Raw genomic sequence first — 16,258 nt, 5'->3', positions numbered from 1 at the left:
TTGCACAGCAACCAAATTGATAGGGGATGTTTGGCTTTTCAATAAAAAGCACGTATGTATTGGACACGCGTGTATTCTAATCCAATGTTGTGTATATATAAACACGCGCATAATCGAATCCAACTTTGTGTCAAAATTTCAAAGCAATCGGTGAGGAACTTTTGGATATTTAAGATTTTGAACAAATGAACATTGACATTTTTATGTGTCTGTTCGTGTTTTTGATTAAAAACACGCGCGTATTCGACACACGCGTATTGGTATCCAACGTTATGTATATAAAAACACGCACGTATTCAAATCCAACGTTGTGTCAAAATTTCAAAGCAATCGGTGAAGAACTTTCGGAGATTTGCGATTTTGAACAAACAAACATTTACATTTTTATTTATATAGATTACAAGCATAGGCTAAAAAAAGAAAAAAGTAAACTTGCAATCTAAATATCGCTGCCATATGCATGCAATACACCATTTTACATTAAAAACATTCACAGATGTGGGCGTTTTAGTAGTGAAATTTCCTAATTAACAAGCCTTTCATATATGCCATGTTATTGTTAATATTTGTGAAGGAGGCAAGAATAATTCACCTCATAAGTTTACATTATCACTTTAACACTTTGGGACAGAGATACACTTTGGAACAAAGATAAACTAACCCTTTTGTGTAAGTATACTTTTTTTCGGTATTCATAAACAAAGGATTTAATAGTAAGTTTACAACTCCAGAGACTATGCAGTCGAGCGGAGAACTCTACGCATAAAAAGAGAGGACAGGCAAATCCTTTTATATGCGGAGTCCACCGCCCTGGCTGCGGATTATCCACAGTTGTAAACTTAAAATTAAATCCTTTGTTTGTGAATCCCATAACATGGAAAGTAAATCATCATAAACTTGGGCACCCAAGTGTGTGCAGAATAAATAGATGAGTTTGTAGATACTATAAAAGATAAATATGGTAAAACATATTTGAACCACATTTGTCACTGAAGAGATGAAGGGAAAGAAATTACGTTTAGGCTGATGTGAAACATGTGCGCAGATGTTGTTCATTCTCTCAAAGTGAAGGGACCCAGTACGTAAAGAGAGCTAACCCATTGCCCCCTGCTGAATGCTCTGGTGGACAGAAGCAAAATGTGAAGCTAATTTGAAGCCCACTGACCAAGAGCCCCTCTCTTGATATATATTTGTGGAGTTTGTTTTTGAACTATACAACAAATCAGCTGAAACTGTCTTAGAGGCCAGACCTAAAAAGGGAAACAAAATACCTGGGAAGTATATCAGCGGGTGCTTCATTGTAAAGAGAAAAGAAAGGGAAGGCTCAACAACTCAGCATTGCATCAAAGAAATCATCAATGGCACTGATAAAAGTTGACCCATAAGTCCTTGCAGAGGCGTAGTAAAATGTGCATATGAGTTTCTGTTATGTTGCCTAGGAAGATTGAAGGCAATACAAATAATACTGGATCATGCAATGGGACTGCCAGAATAGTATTCTGTCTGTGGCATTTAACGTAAGCGTCAGCTCCTTGGGCACAACCTTCTAGAACATGATTCTCATTATTATTCCATAACTGGCTCTCAATAAATTCTCAACAACAGGTAAAAATTGAATTCCTTTCTTTTTCATTTATTTCATGTTGTTTTCACATGAACGATGATTATTCTCCCAAATGGTTATAATCCACAAAGTTCATTTTTAAGGTTAATGCAACACATATAGGTATATCGCTACCCAATGCATTTCGGACGGTCTGTCCTTCATCAGGGGTATTCTGTAAGTAAGATAAACATACTATGTATATAGTCCTCCGAAAAATGTCTTATTACATGAATAAACTTCATCTGTGCGGTGAGATTTAGGAATGCACTAAAATCAGTCCTTACATCCCAAGTTGCAAAGAATAGTTGCCATTCGGTGTGTTCAATGTCGTGCATAAATTTAAAAAGGGGTGACGAACGAAATAGATTCGAATGTGTATCTTAGGTAAAGTGAAACTAATAGTGCTGGTGACTCTAACGTCTAAGATGACGATAAACGTAGTAGCGTGTTAAAGATACCGGAAAGAAACATACCCAAACGAAACAATAACCGTGCTCACATGCAATCTTAATTAAACTTACTGGTAAAGCAGTGTAGACTCGCGCGTCTACATCGTACACCCTTCGCTCTCGAGTGTGATTGATTCCGTCGTATATACGGAAGTGAGATCACCCGTGCATTGACAACATAGAGAGAAGACTCTATAGGCGGCGGCCATCTTAAAGCGGTGTGAACCCGAGTTGGGTGTGAATGTGAGAAAGTTCCATAATAAATATGCTGTGCGTGATTAAATACAGGGTAATGAAACAAATATAAATAAACATATTGCATTGAAATGTTACTTGGCCAACATACTCCTTATCAGACAAGTACTTTTCAAAGATAACATAAAAACTCCATCCGGTCATTTAAACCAAAAGGTTTAGAAGATTGCAAAAACTTAATACAGTGATTCTCAAGTTTTAATAAAAAGTTGTTATTGTCTCTGTCATCACGCTTTTCCACGACCTCTACAGCAGCAAATCTAAGTTGACTGACATTGTGTTTATTTTCCTAAAAATGCATCGCAAGAGCAGATTTTGTATTCTCAGTTCTTATATTACTCTTGTGTTCATTAATGCGTATTTTCAATTTTCGTGATGTTTTCCCAGTGTAAACCAGCCCGCATGGACATTTGATTATGTAAATTACGTTTTCCGTGTCACATGTAGCGTTCAATCTTAGGTTGATGTTGGTGCCCTTCATTGGGTTTTTCATAGACGATCCTTTCATTAGGTTATTACAGTTTTTGTAGTTCAAACATGGTTGGTTGCCTTTAAAGGTGACAGACGGAGTTTGTTTGGGCTTTTTAATGATTTCTTTTAAATTGTTCGCCCTAGTGTATGCAAACAATGGTTGGTCTCTGAAAATTTGATTGAAATCCTGTTCAGTGCTTACAATTGGCCAATGTTTCAATATTGAGGTTTTGTAGGCTTTGGAAACAACTGAAAATTTCGAGACAACCACAGGTCTCTTGATGTTCTCTTTTTTTCTGACCGCCAAAGCATCCTGGCGGTTGATCTTGTCACAACGTTCCTTTGCATTGGTTAGGATAGATTGAGGATAACCTCTTTGTTCAAAACGTTTCATCATGTTGGTAGCTTGTACCTCATATTTCTCTGAATCAGATACTATCCTTTTGACCCGAAGTAGTTGTGAGAATGGAAGATGATTTTTGAGAGACTTTTGATGAAATGACGTATAGTGTGGTATGTTGTTTTTGTCTGTCTTTTTTCTGTACACATTGGTTTCCAAATGATTGTTAACTCTTGTGACACACATTCAGGAAAGTAATAGTATTTCGACTCCATTCAGAGGTGAATTGTATTCGATCATTGATGTGATTGAGTTGTTCCAGTGCGGTTTCTAAAGATGTTTGATCACCTTGCCATAGGACGAATATATCATCAATATATCTCAAGAAAATCCTGGCATGTGTATTCCAGGGATGACAGTTCAAGATATTATTCTCTTCGAAGTGTTTCATGAATGTATTTGCGTAGACCGGTGCTGCACAGTTGCCCATGGAAGTTCCGGACAACTGTGCATAACACTGGCCCTCCCATGAAAAGTAACTTTGATACAGAGTGAAATGCATCAGTTGCATAATGAAAATCTGAAAGTCTGTCTCTAAATCCGAGTGCAGTAAAATGTTCTCGATGGCTTCCATGCCAAGATCATGTGGTATACTGGTGTACAACGCTTTCACGTCTATAGAACATAACAAGATGGATCCGTTGTCCTCAAAAGTGATACCATTTAACTGATGTAAAAAATCTGTTGTGTCTTTCACATAAGTGCGAGAGAGTTGGATCAAAGGTTGTAAGTATTTGTCTATTATTTTACCAGTGTTTTCATGGATGCTACCCCGAGTTGATACGATTGGTCTGAATGGCGGGTGTATCAGGTCTTTATGAATTTTCGGTAGCATGTATATGCTGGGAGTTCTTGGATTACTGGGAGTCAAATACTGCTTGGTTTTTTGGTTGATGATGCCATTATCATGTGCTGTGGTTAGAATGTTGACCAGTATTTCCATTTATTGCCGAGTTGGATTGTGTTGTATCAGACTGTAAGTGTTGGTATCTGAAAGATGTTCCTGTACTTGTTCCCGATAGAAGACTGTATCCATCAGGACTAAAGCACCTCCTTTGTCTGCAGACTGATATGTGATTTCCTCCCTTTTGGCTAGGTTGTTAAGCACAGAATATTCCTTGTTAGACATGTTGATAGATTTTTTCTTCCTCATATAGTTGAAGCTCGAGATGTCACTTTTGACTAGATTCTCAAAGATATCTAAAGACTTATGGCTCACAGGTGCCATGAACGTACTTCTGGCACGCAGCCCTTTCAGTTGGTCAACTTGATTACTGTCTGATGTTGGTACAGTGTTCTCAAAGAAATGTCTTAAGCGCAAGGTGCGCATACATTTAAACAGGCTAATTTCAAGCTCTAATTCGTTGGTGTGACTAGTTGGGATAAAAGAAGTTCCTTTCTGTAGTACTTTTTTCTCTTGTTCTGAAAGAGTATAAGATGAAATGTTCACCACTAGGTTGGTTTCTTCTTCGGTTTCTCCAGTCTCTTGCTGAGTGTTGTATTCCTGAGATCCCTTTCCGTCTCTTTTTCTTTCTCCTTTTCTTTTTCTTTTTGCCTGGCTCCTCCTGGGTCTTCTCTTTGTCCTTCTCCTTCCCCTAAAAAAGGGACCGAAGTGAGAGTGGAAGATTCTGCACTTGTAGAGGGTCCTTGTGTGTTTGTCTGTCTAGTATCCGTGCGTGTGTCCCCTTCAGAAGAAGATGTCTCTGTTCCTGTGTAAGATTTTTGTGGTCTATTCTGGCGTTTCTTTCCGGTATCTTTAACACGCTACTACGTTTATCGTCATCTTAGACGTTAGAGTCACCAGCACTATTAGTTTCACTTTACCTAAGATACACATTCGAATCTATTTAGTTCATCCCCCCTTTTTAAATTTATGCACGACATTGAACACACCGAATGGCAACTATTCTTTGCAACTTGGGATGTAAGGACTGATTTTAGTGCATTCCTAAATCTCACCGCACAGATGAAGTTTATTTATGTAATAAGACATTTTTCGGAGGACTATATACATAGTATGTTTATCTTATTTACAGAATACCCCTGATGACGGACAGACCGTCCGAAATTCATTGGGTAGCGATATACCTATATGTGTTGCATTAACCTTAAAAATGAACTTTGTGGATTATAACCATTTGGGAGAATAATCATCGTTCATGTGAAAACAACATGAAATAAATGAAAAAGAAAGGAATTCAATATTTACCTGTTGTTGAGAATTTATTGAGAGCCAGTTATGGAATAATAATGAGAATCATGTTCAAGAAGGTTGTGCCCAAGGAGCTGACGCTTACGTTAAGTGCCACAGACAGAATTCTGATTACAACACTTCTACGTCGGGGAGTGATATCCCTGGTGCACACCACAATTATTCAGTTTGGAATCAAACAGAGAGTGCGTAATCCGCATCTTCACTGCCAGAATAGTAGCAGACCCCACAGGTAATCCCCTGAACATTTTCAAAGTCTGACACCCAATGTATCCTGAGAACTAGAATACATGACCCACGGGAGACATTGCCATGGATTGTCTGTATTTCTGGTATTAGGGTCTTAGCTAAGAGGCTCTGGGATGTATTTACCTTGTTTACTAATTAAAGTGATCAAAGGAAACCTTGTTTAATGCCTTGACCTCAGCAGCAATTCCGCTGCGGTGCGGGCGTTCTATTAAGTGGGCGCGGTTGCGACGGCCATTGGCCGTTCACAGCACTGGGGAGGGAGTGCTTCCTTTGGCCAATAGCCGATGGGAGCATGGAAGGGCTTAAGAAAGATATTACTATGGGGCCCAACTCAAGCGCCAACGCTAGAGGCCTGGAAAAAAGACCTTGATTGGTGCATAAATAGAGAAAAGATGGTCTATTTGGCCAGGGGATACCCCAAAAATGGTCATGCATATGGGGCCAATGGAACACGTATCGAGGGAAGATATGCCAACCGCCACGAAGCATTGAACAAGAGGATCTCCTCACCCCGTAACGTACCCTTATTTAATGCTGTGATTATCTTTCATATATTGTCATCGAGATGCACAATGTTGTTGATTCCTCTGTATTGTATATCTGACGCCGCTGTATGTTAATAAGAAGACTTTTTTTTAAAAAGAAAGATTCTACTACAGCAAGGTTTGAATATTAAAACAGGTGTATTTTTTGATAGGAAATACCTGCACATACTTATGTCAAAAGAAGGTAGCACCATCTTGAACGTTTTTTAGTATTGAGTTGTATTGTATTTGTGCTTATATTTTACCATTTATTGTTAGGATGACACCATAACAAAGTCAGTAGGCCTGACTTTTGAGTAGTAAACCCATTGTTTGTGTTAGGCTTATAAGGGGTGTTGTGTTTCTTAGGGCTTTGGTTTGCTGGTGTGCAGACTTTTAAAGGTGGCTTCAGCACAGGGGGGCTAGAGTAAACATAAGGAATTACCAGATATGTTTGACCTTTCTTTATTGCACACCGCTGTGGTTTCTGAGGTCCCTTAGAGATTGTTACCACAGCTATTTCCTCCTGCAATTTTATATATATTTGCTAATTCCCACATATCATTTAGTACTGTGTATAATACATACTCTTCCTTTCAAATTAGCTGGACAGTGAATTCTTAGTTGTTGAGTTCAGAATCTATGTCCCATAGCACCTCCCCTGATTAAGACTTGGCAGCCAATTTAGAGTTTGGTGGACGATGTTAGCATTATCGCCCTGGAGTAGTACTTTACTCAAATTTAGAGATGTTTGCCAGCCTAACCGTCACAGCAGTTCCTGTAAATGCACTGAAAGTGTGTCATGTGGCTCCGTCAACATGATGGCACCTCACTGCACACTTTGTTTTTAGTTTTTTATTTTCAAAAGCAAAATCCCAAAGCGGGATTTGTTTTTGAAAATTAAATAAAATGAAAAAGCAAAGACCCCCCCCTCACAATGGCCATGAGAGTTTTTTTGTGGTGGTTTGTAAAAGTAAAAAACTGGCATTGTGTCTTGTCATTCTAAATGTCAGGCCATAGGAAGGTTTGTAGGTGGTAGAGATAGGGTAGTCTCCCTTACCTACATACTGAAAGTCTGCCCGTCTGTAAATCAGGCAGGCAGAAAGGATTCTACATCGCCTTTGCAATGGAGCACGCTCTCTGCCAAACTCTAAATTGGCCCCATAGACTGCTCTGCTTCCCTACTATGACAGTCAAGCACTAAAAAGGGTTGCTTGGTTGACAATTTAGGGTATGTAGTACAGGGCCCTCTAGACGCCAGGGGTGAACTACCCTAGTTGTTGTAATTGGGACCAACAACCCTGTCTGTCCTTCAAACCAGATTTCTTACACTCTGTCTCCTATATATTGTGCCAGTTTGTATACTGCAAAACGGGGATTGAAATGAAACAAATCATCAGACGCCATACATCCTCTCACATTTCCCTTTAAGTATTGGCTTTAGAAAGAGGCTCACAAGGAAGAGGAAACAGAAGTATAGTAAAACCCAAAGATGGGCTATGGTATTTCTGGAACCAGTATTTGTGACGGTCAGTCATACTTGACAGTAAGGAATAACTGTTCCAATGAGAACAAAGTAATCTCAAACTTAACAAAATGTATTTAGGCTTTGTAGGGTAGATTCTACTTGTACTTCGGAACTTGTATTTCTCTTTGCCGATGTTTCTATTTTACATGTCTAAACCCAATGGGGCGACAAATGATGATAACTTGCTTAATATAATCTGTCTGTAACAGCCCAGCTATTAATGCATTTATGCAGTCAAATTTGCATTTTGGTATTTGAGAAGTATAGTAAGCTGTCAAAGTGGATTATTGTGATATGGACTTGAAAGAAGTACCTGAGACTAGACATTAATATTTCTATATCCAGTCTTTATGATTGTCTTTCAGATGACTTGAGATTAAGAAAATAACATTTTCAATGAGAATAAGAACTACCAATCTTAACACAATTGATTAAGATTGTTGTGGGATGAGCATGCCGCATGAAGTAAGCATCTAGGCTGAAATCCCATGAAAATGTTTTTATTGAAGATCAATTGTAGGCCTAAGCCAGAGTACACTGTCATATGTCATAGGAATGCAAATCCTGTAGTCAGTGCTGTGTTAGATTAATGTTCATTCTTAAGAAAATAGCTCAAAGGCACACAGATATCTTACAAGTATGTACTGATATTACTGAAAATTGAAATGTATATTATATTTTTGGTTTGAGAAAATGCAGCTGTCCAAGTTAAAGGGCATTTTAACTGCATCTGAAAAATATTGCCTACCTCAAGCAGTACAAAAATTGACCTTTGGAAAATATGAAAATGAGGACTGAAGATTGTCACAATCAATGGTGTCTACAGGGAGTATCTTTTTCTCCAGTGGGCCATATTTTAATCAGTTTATCCCTCTTTATGAAATACAGCGTTTCAAATGTGTGCATTGTGAATTGAGAATCATTAACTCTTGCAACCCCCATACTACTGGCCTCCATTTGGACTATGACATCATGACATCTTAATGTTCTATTTGTGCAAATTTAAATATTATATTACTTTGGCATTTCTGAATTCCCTTATTCTTTCAGTACTTTGCTACAGTACTTGGAGTTCCCAACAACCTATACATGTACCTGTAACATCAATATATTACCTGAGTGGATACAAAAAAGGTAGAACCATCACTACAAAATATTCACACTGTTTAGATGGAAAAGAGCTCTCAGAATAAAAACACTGTGTAGGTGTAACACACGTGAGTAGGCTGTGACTTTTCTCTTGGTCTATTTCAAAATGATATATATTTTATAAAATGTTGAAATGTTTAAAATTATTGTTTTGTCAAGTTGTTCTAATGTGAAGACAATGTGGAAAATAAGGCCTTTATACTTGATATGCAACTTATAGATGTAAAACATTCCATGTAACAGCTTCTAAATGCACAGTTGAATTTATATAGAATGACATTATCTGATGTAATGTAAGTTTTATATGCCAATTTCTTTTTTGTCTTTAGCTTTATAGAACCCATATATGTAATGGTTGTATGCTTCTCTTCAGTATATCCTGAAAAGATGGCAGTGTGATTCTGCAAAGTTTCTCCGTGCTACAGCTGAATGGGGTGTATCAGTTCAGTAGGAGAACAGACAATATAAGAACATGAATTGCAAGGAGAATTTCAATTTTAAGAGCATGAACACAGGAGCAACAGTTGTATTAGTTACTATGATTTTATCGAAAGGTTTTACATCATTAGAGTTATACTCTCAGTCTATAATGGACTGTACTATTTACTTGCTCTTTCTGAAAGTTATGTTTCAGAGGTGGATGGCTTGAGGGTCCAATACATGTATTTAAAGGGCCCCAGCTGCAAATTGAAAATATCTTCTGAAATGGAACAAAAGCACAGAAGATGTATTGACGTTTTGGAATCACATTCAGTAGGCACTTAAAGCATACCAACTGTCCATTGCTTTAAAAAATGTATCAAAGTCCCATGTGGAGGTGTGAGGAAAGTTAAAAATGATTAACAATCTAGAGAATCCAGAAATAGTTCCATACAGTCATGCTGGATCATGTACAGATGACACTTCTTAAGGATATTAGAAGGTTGCCTATTAAGAAAAGTTTGGAATGATTAGTAGAAATATGCTGCATTTTCTTTGCTTTCAATTTCACAAAAAATTGGCTCAAATACTGGAAGTTGTACCAACACTTCAAATAATCTAAAACTTAAATTTAACATGTCTTTCTAGCCTTATTCCTTTTTAGTTCACTGGTGAATTTGTCCCGGACCTGCTGGCAGCAGAAACGTTAAGTGGCGCCTATGTTGTTTCTAAAATGACATGAAGACATTTTTTGTGTTTCTGTTGAGATCATTTGTTTCTGTAGTAGGATATACCTATGGGTGATAGACTTTTCTAAGTGGTGGGAGGCTCTTTGCCATTTAAAGATTTCCACAGAAGTATTTGTGGCAATACACCTACATTATATTACAGCTAATAGTAGCGTTTACTGTGACAAGTGTTCTAAGATAGGCTTGATTGCGCCTATCAATGTCACAGTAGTATTATTTCTCTTAGGTAGCTCTGGACAAACACTTTCTGAAGGTTCAAGGTTTGAAGATGAGAAATACAGATTGTGAAGGAAATACATTTGAATCTGGTAACATCTTTCCCCCTGGAAAGGAATTTATCTAAAGTTGTGACAAGTCAACTCCTGAATTTGGCAGTAGGTGTTTTAGGGACTGCAACTTCTTTGGATAATCTGCTTGATCTGCAGGGGAAGGGGGGCATATTACCAACAACTAGCGATAATTATCGCTATGTTGGTTTAGCTGCGACATTTTTATCGCCGAGCTGCAGCGATTTTTATCTCTTAGGAACCTTGCTATTATCAAGGTTTATCTCCTAAGCGATAAAAATCGTCCGAAATGCATGAATATCGCTGAAAAGTCAGCGATATTCATGCATTACCGAGCTAATGCTCTTAGCTATGTTATCCACCTACCATTGGATAACATGGCTAAGAACTGATATGGGGCAGGTGTTAGCTTTTGGAGATATTCGCGCTTAGCGCGAATATCTCCAAAAGTTGGTAATAGGAGATAGCGATGTTAGCGACTGTTTCCAGTCGCTAACATCTTGGCACACCCACTTTGCATGTCATTAGTGATAAATATCACTGACATGCAAAGCGGGGTCCAAGATGGTCGCTATCTCCTACTAGCTGTCGCTAACTGGTGTTAGCGACAGCTAGGTAATAGGGAGATAATTTTATCTCCGCTTTCTTGGCTTTTGAAGCCAAAAAAGTGGAGATAAACCCCCTTGATAATATGCCCCATAGTTCCTGGAATTTGTTGTACCTAGATAAAGCCCAGAGAACGCTGCTAGCCTGTGCTCCTTTTCAGATAGATAACTGAAAGTGCAGAAAAAACAAGGGTACTGGAAGTGATAGCGTGGATTTCAATGGCACTAAATGAGACCCACAGTGGTGTCAATCAAAGTGATAAAACCATAGAATGGATGACAACTTTGGCTTGATTTCTTAGAACTAACCACCCTATTACCTATTAGCTTTTTTTCCAAAGTAGGCAGTGTCACTTTAGAATTGTCCAGAATATTTCTTAGTAATATGGCAAAAGGACAACTTTTAAATCGGAACCTACAACTATAGGGCTTATTTATGAGCCCTTGCATCACTTTTGTGACACACGAGTGGCGTGAAAATTAGCCTTGTTGCACCATATTTACAAAGTGACGCATCTAGGTAAATGCCTCACTTTGTAAACCCCTGCGCCACATTATACCCGCACCAGGTATAATCTATGCAGGGGGGGCGTTCTGACGCAAGAAAGGATCTATAAGATTTCACTGCACCACGTCTAGGACTCAAATGCGTCAATATCTTACACCTGCCTAATGGCAGGCATAAGACGGACGCAGGTACATTTAACTTGGGACTTGCCCATGTGAAATGCCTCATTGCTGGAGTTGCTTCACTTTTGTGACACACTCCAGCAATGCATCATTTTGCGCCTACAGATACCGTCAGAAATACTGAAGTACCTGTAATTCCTTGCGACATGATGAGTCATACTGTAATATGACACATCATTGGTGTCGCAAGGAGGTGCACAATGAAAAGTGATGCATCGCTGTTTTCTCACAGCGATGCATCACTTTTCATACATGAGGTCCTATATTTTTAAGCTGGAAGCCTTCTTCAAAACACAGCCATGGCAAATGCCTTTGTTCTACACAGGGCTTTGGACTTGGATGTCCATATCTAACCAAGGTCTTTTGTTAGAGGTAGCTGCCCACATGGAGCCCATTATTGACAGAGCCTCTGAGTTAGTCTAGCTGGAGGTTTTTATGCCCATGTTCTTTATATCTAGGAAGTTAGAATCCTTCACCAATACCTGTATCCAATTACATGCACCCAAGAACTGGTGAAAGAAGTACATAGGGCTTTGCTCTAACAGACAATCACAATGTCTATGTATATTTTTCAACATTTTTTGTCAAACTATTGAGGTTTAATGTAACACCTTTTCTCATTGTTTGTCAATGATCACACCGATTTTCAATTCACGTTTCAACCAGTTATCTGTATTTTTCATTTTTACAATGTTTTTCTTATTCCACTTTTATGTTTGGACATTGAAATCTTTATATCTAATTCAGTGCATTGGTTTGGTATTTAGGCACTGGTATACACTTTTAATGAGAATCTCATCTCATTGTCTAGGTCAAACAACCGAAGTAAAACCAATGTTGTACTTTTTGAAAACTGGGTTTTCTCGGTTGGCTGCTCCAAAGGGCTTTTCAAGATATACCTGTTTACCACAGCTATTTACATGAGATATGTATCATTCAGCACTTGCGATAATATACCAAAAACTATACCATTATAGACGATGAATTCCTTGAACATAAGCCATGAAGTAACAGTCGTGGGAGAAGAAACCATCTTTGCCATATAAATAGCATTAGCAATAATACATCAGCATGAATTACCTCTCAAATGCCAGTTTTAAATACCTTTTGATGTAGTAGTTGTACCCCCAAATACCAGATTTACATTTTCTGAAAATGTACACTTTTCTCTAAATACATCTTTTATTTTAGGAGAATACTCTAAAAAGTTACGTTTTTCTTTCAGTATCAGCTTTTCACTTGTAATAAAAATAGCATTTGGTCCACAAATATCAGCTTGACATTGTCATTTTCATCAACTGGTGTGAGGAAAGATGCATTTCGACCAACACGGGTCAAAGTCTGTCCTTTCTCAGTCATCTCCAATAAACTTTAAAAAATTGCTCCAGTGTAGCTTGTGGTGTTCTGTGAATCAACAGCAACACATGTCATGATGAGTTCTAATAAAGAATACACACAAGTAGGCGTCTATGAAAAATCTTGTTTTGAAAATCTCTAAGTTTATGACTATAATAGCATTTTATCATACATTGTTTGCCAAATGTTTATTACCTATGTGCAATTGCCCAGAGGTCCATTGATGTAACAGAATAATAATTTATGTGCTGCTTTTTTGTGGATTTCAGTCAGTTCTTGGCCTGGCAGACAGAGAAATACTCTGGAGCAAACTCCAGCATTGGGAAACTCCTCTTGGCATTTTAGAAATAATACAGAGGCTTCATGTTGGTAATTGGGCACAGGTGGAATATGATTTAAGTGGAAGACGTACAGTCTGGTTTCCATTTAATAAAGGATTAAAGCAGTGATATGTACTGGCCCCTGCACTCTTTGGATTGAACTTTGCAGATTTACCTGAGTTGTTGACCGACAATTGGCTATTGCCGACAAAACGTTGTAGCAAAGCACAAACCCTGTTTATTGTATATGGTTGGCCTTGTGATAATGAAGTATGCATCATTAGGTCTCCAGCAAATAATTAGCTGTACTTAAGTCCAATTGCAAATGAATAAATGTACTTGATGGCTTCCAAACGAAATCCTAGATCTAGTGGACCCTTAATATTAGGTGTTTTTTTCATCTAACCTAAGTTGGGATAGGCACCTGCCTTATGTTGTTATTAAAACGTTAGGCACTGTATATGGTCTACACTGTTTTGATAAACTTTATGGTGTCTTTAAACTATTCTTCTATTAAATGGGGTAAGTTGATATCTCAAGTCAAACTGCTAGCTTTAGGTTCCAAAATGAATTCTAAGTGGAGGGATCCTGTTCAAAACATGTATTTTTTATTTCCTTAATTCATTGATCCTAGCAGTACACATTGAATTAGGTTACACATCCTGCAGAATCTTCGTTTTTTATCTACACAAGATTCAGTCTCCACCCTGTGGTGGAGATCTTTGGAGGAAGGGATAAGCCCTCTACTCCAAGAAATTATTAATCCTAGATCAGTGGCGGTTGGTACTGGATGAAGCACACAGGCTCCCCGAAGCCAATCATGACTCTGCTGTCACCAGCATGACAGCAGTTTTGTGATTAGTTTGAGTGCCAGGGTTCAGCGCTCAAATGGGGACAGTGAGCCTGTTTATGTTCTTCACCCTGGCAGTGCATTACAGCCCTGCGGAGAACATGCTGAGAGTGCATGACTGTTTGGCCAGGCCCAAGATGGCTGACCAAACTGTCATGTGCACTTAAGTGCACATATTTCCTTCTCCCCCAGCTGGCTGTCTCGACAGCCAAGCCGGGCCCCCCCCCCCCCCAAAAGCTTCAACACAGAAGAATAAAATTATAATAACAACGTGTTATTATCATATTCTTTTTTCTTTTTTGCACTGCAAAAAAGCAGTGGGGCGGCGCTCCTCAGCCTTAACGAATGAGCCGCTGCTGACCTAGATTTGACATGTTAAATTGAGCTGTGCTGTCTCTGAATCAAAGAATAAAATTATAATAACAACGTGTTATTATCATATTCTTTTCTCTTTTTTGCACTGCAAAAAAGCAGTGGGGCGGCGCTCCTCAGCCTTAACGAATGAGCCGCTGCTGACCTAGATTTGACATGTTAAATTGAGCTGTGCTGTCTCTGAATCAAAGAAGCCAGTCACTAGCAGGTCTTAAATGCTTTTGAGGGAGAAGGTCTGTGTTTATAATAAGCCATGTGGTTGTGCAATCTTTTAAAATTGATATATTAATAGTATTAGTTGTTTGTACATTTGCTGCAATGGCACTTTTAAAACACCTAAACATTTCTATTTCTGTTTAGTTTTGGCAATGAATTAGTATTTTAACATATCTATTTTCTAATGAAGGTTTTTGGAATTATAAGATAAGATTTTTAAAGAAAACTGTCTAGATAAATAAATAAAATGGCACAAATAAATATCTTTTTTGGAACTTTCTAAATGGGTGATGAATATGGAGAATGTGCAAAATCCCATGTTGATATTGTGCTCATACTGCATTTTTTTGAATAACTAAAAACAAATTCACAGTTATAATTTAAATAACTAAAAAAATAAACAGTCATATTTTATTCTCTAGAAAATTCGCCATGTACCATGGAGTGCCTTACATTTATCTTAAAAACTGCAGTAAGATATCTTGCAAACAATGTTACAGTATCACCCACCAGCCCAGCATTACATGGTCCCCTACCACAATACCAACTTCAATATATTGCCTCTTACCAAATCAGATATATTTTGTACATTTTTTACCACTAAAGTAGTCCTCACTACATCGGGCTTTCCCCTAGCCTACGTATAATATCAACCTTTTATTCATAATTATTTATTTGTAACTGTAATTGCACCATATTTCCAAGATTTGGGATTACCCCTCAGTTCCCATCCTTTTAATGTACTGTTTTGTAATAAATAATCTTATACATTAAAAAAAAATACCTTGACCCTAAATATTTGTACTTTTGTTTTTTAGTGTGTATGTGATTAATATTTCTCAAAGATAAAGCCTATAAATAATATATCATTTTTAAACTAATGCAATTAAACGTTTGTTAATAATCCTGACATCCAGAGTTAGTTGATGAAACCTAAATTCACTAAAATACATTTTGAATAATATTAGAGGTCTAGTAATAGACTATCTTAGTAAACAAGGCCTATGTAAGGAGTGGGATGTAGTTCTCAGGTGATATATTGGAGGCAATGTATGAAGGGAAAGTGATACTTCTTAACTTATTACCAACCTAATATGTCTTAATCATGGTTTTTGAAAAACGAATTGAAATTGCTCAAAGTGCAGTTATGACATCAGAGAAGACCTTCAATCAGAAAATTATTTTTCATCAAAACAGTATAGTCATTATGTTATAGATAGTCCTCTGATTTCTGATGGAAAGGCTAAATCTGAAGAGCAATCTGTTAGTGGGATTCACATCCACAATACCATCGCATTGATAAAAGATATTTAACTAATTGATTTCTTTCCAATTGTACCATTTGCTCCAGCAATTGAAGAGATGAAGATTTTAATTTCCCACTTAAATCTAAATCAGGGCGTGTGGCCTACATTTGCTGGTTTATCTATAATTTGTTGTTCTATTACTATTTGAATATTTTAGGCTAAACTGATAAAGGGCGTGCCATTAGAGTTGTCAGCAAATAAAATGAAGAAAATTGTAAAGAAGAACTTAATTTATATATGCAT

The 16,258-nt window shown here is 37.6% G+C and overlaps 1 protein-coding gene across 1 annotated transcript in view; it reads right to left on the bottom strand.

The window, feature by feature from the left end:
* Positions 1–16,258, bottom strand: part of LOC147728380 (N-heparan sulfate sulfotransferase 4) — a 1,294,254-nt gene that overhangs the window by 656,912 nt on the left and 621,084 nt on the right. The window lies entirely within an intron of this gene.

Source organism: Lissotriton vulgaris, chromosome 3_1 (genome assembly GCF_964263255.1).
Source record: "Lissotriton vulgaris chromosome 3_1, aLisVul1.2, whole genome shotgun sequence".
Taxonomy (NCBI): Eukaryota; Metazoa; Chordata; class Amphibia; order Caudata; family Salamandridae; genus Lissotriton; species Lissotriton vulgaris.
This window is presented reverse-complemented; position numbering and strand designations above follow the sequence as displayed.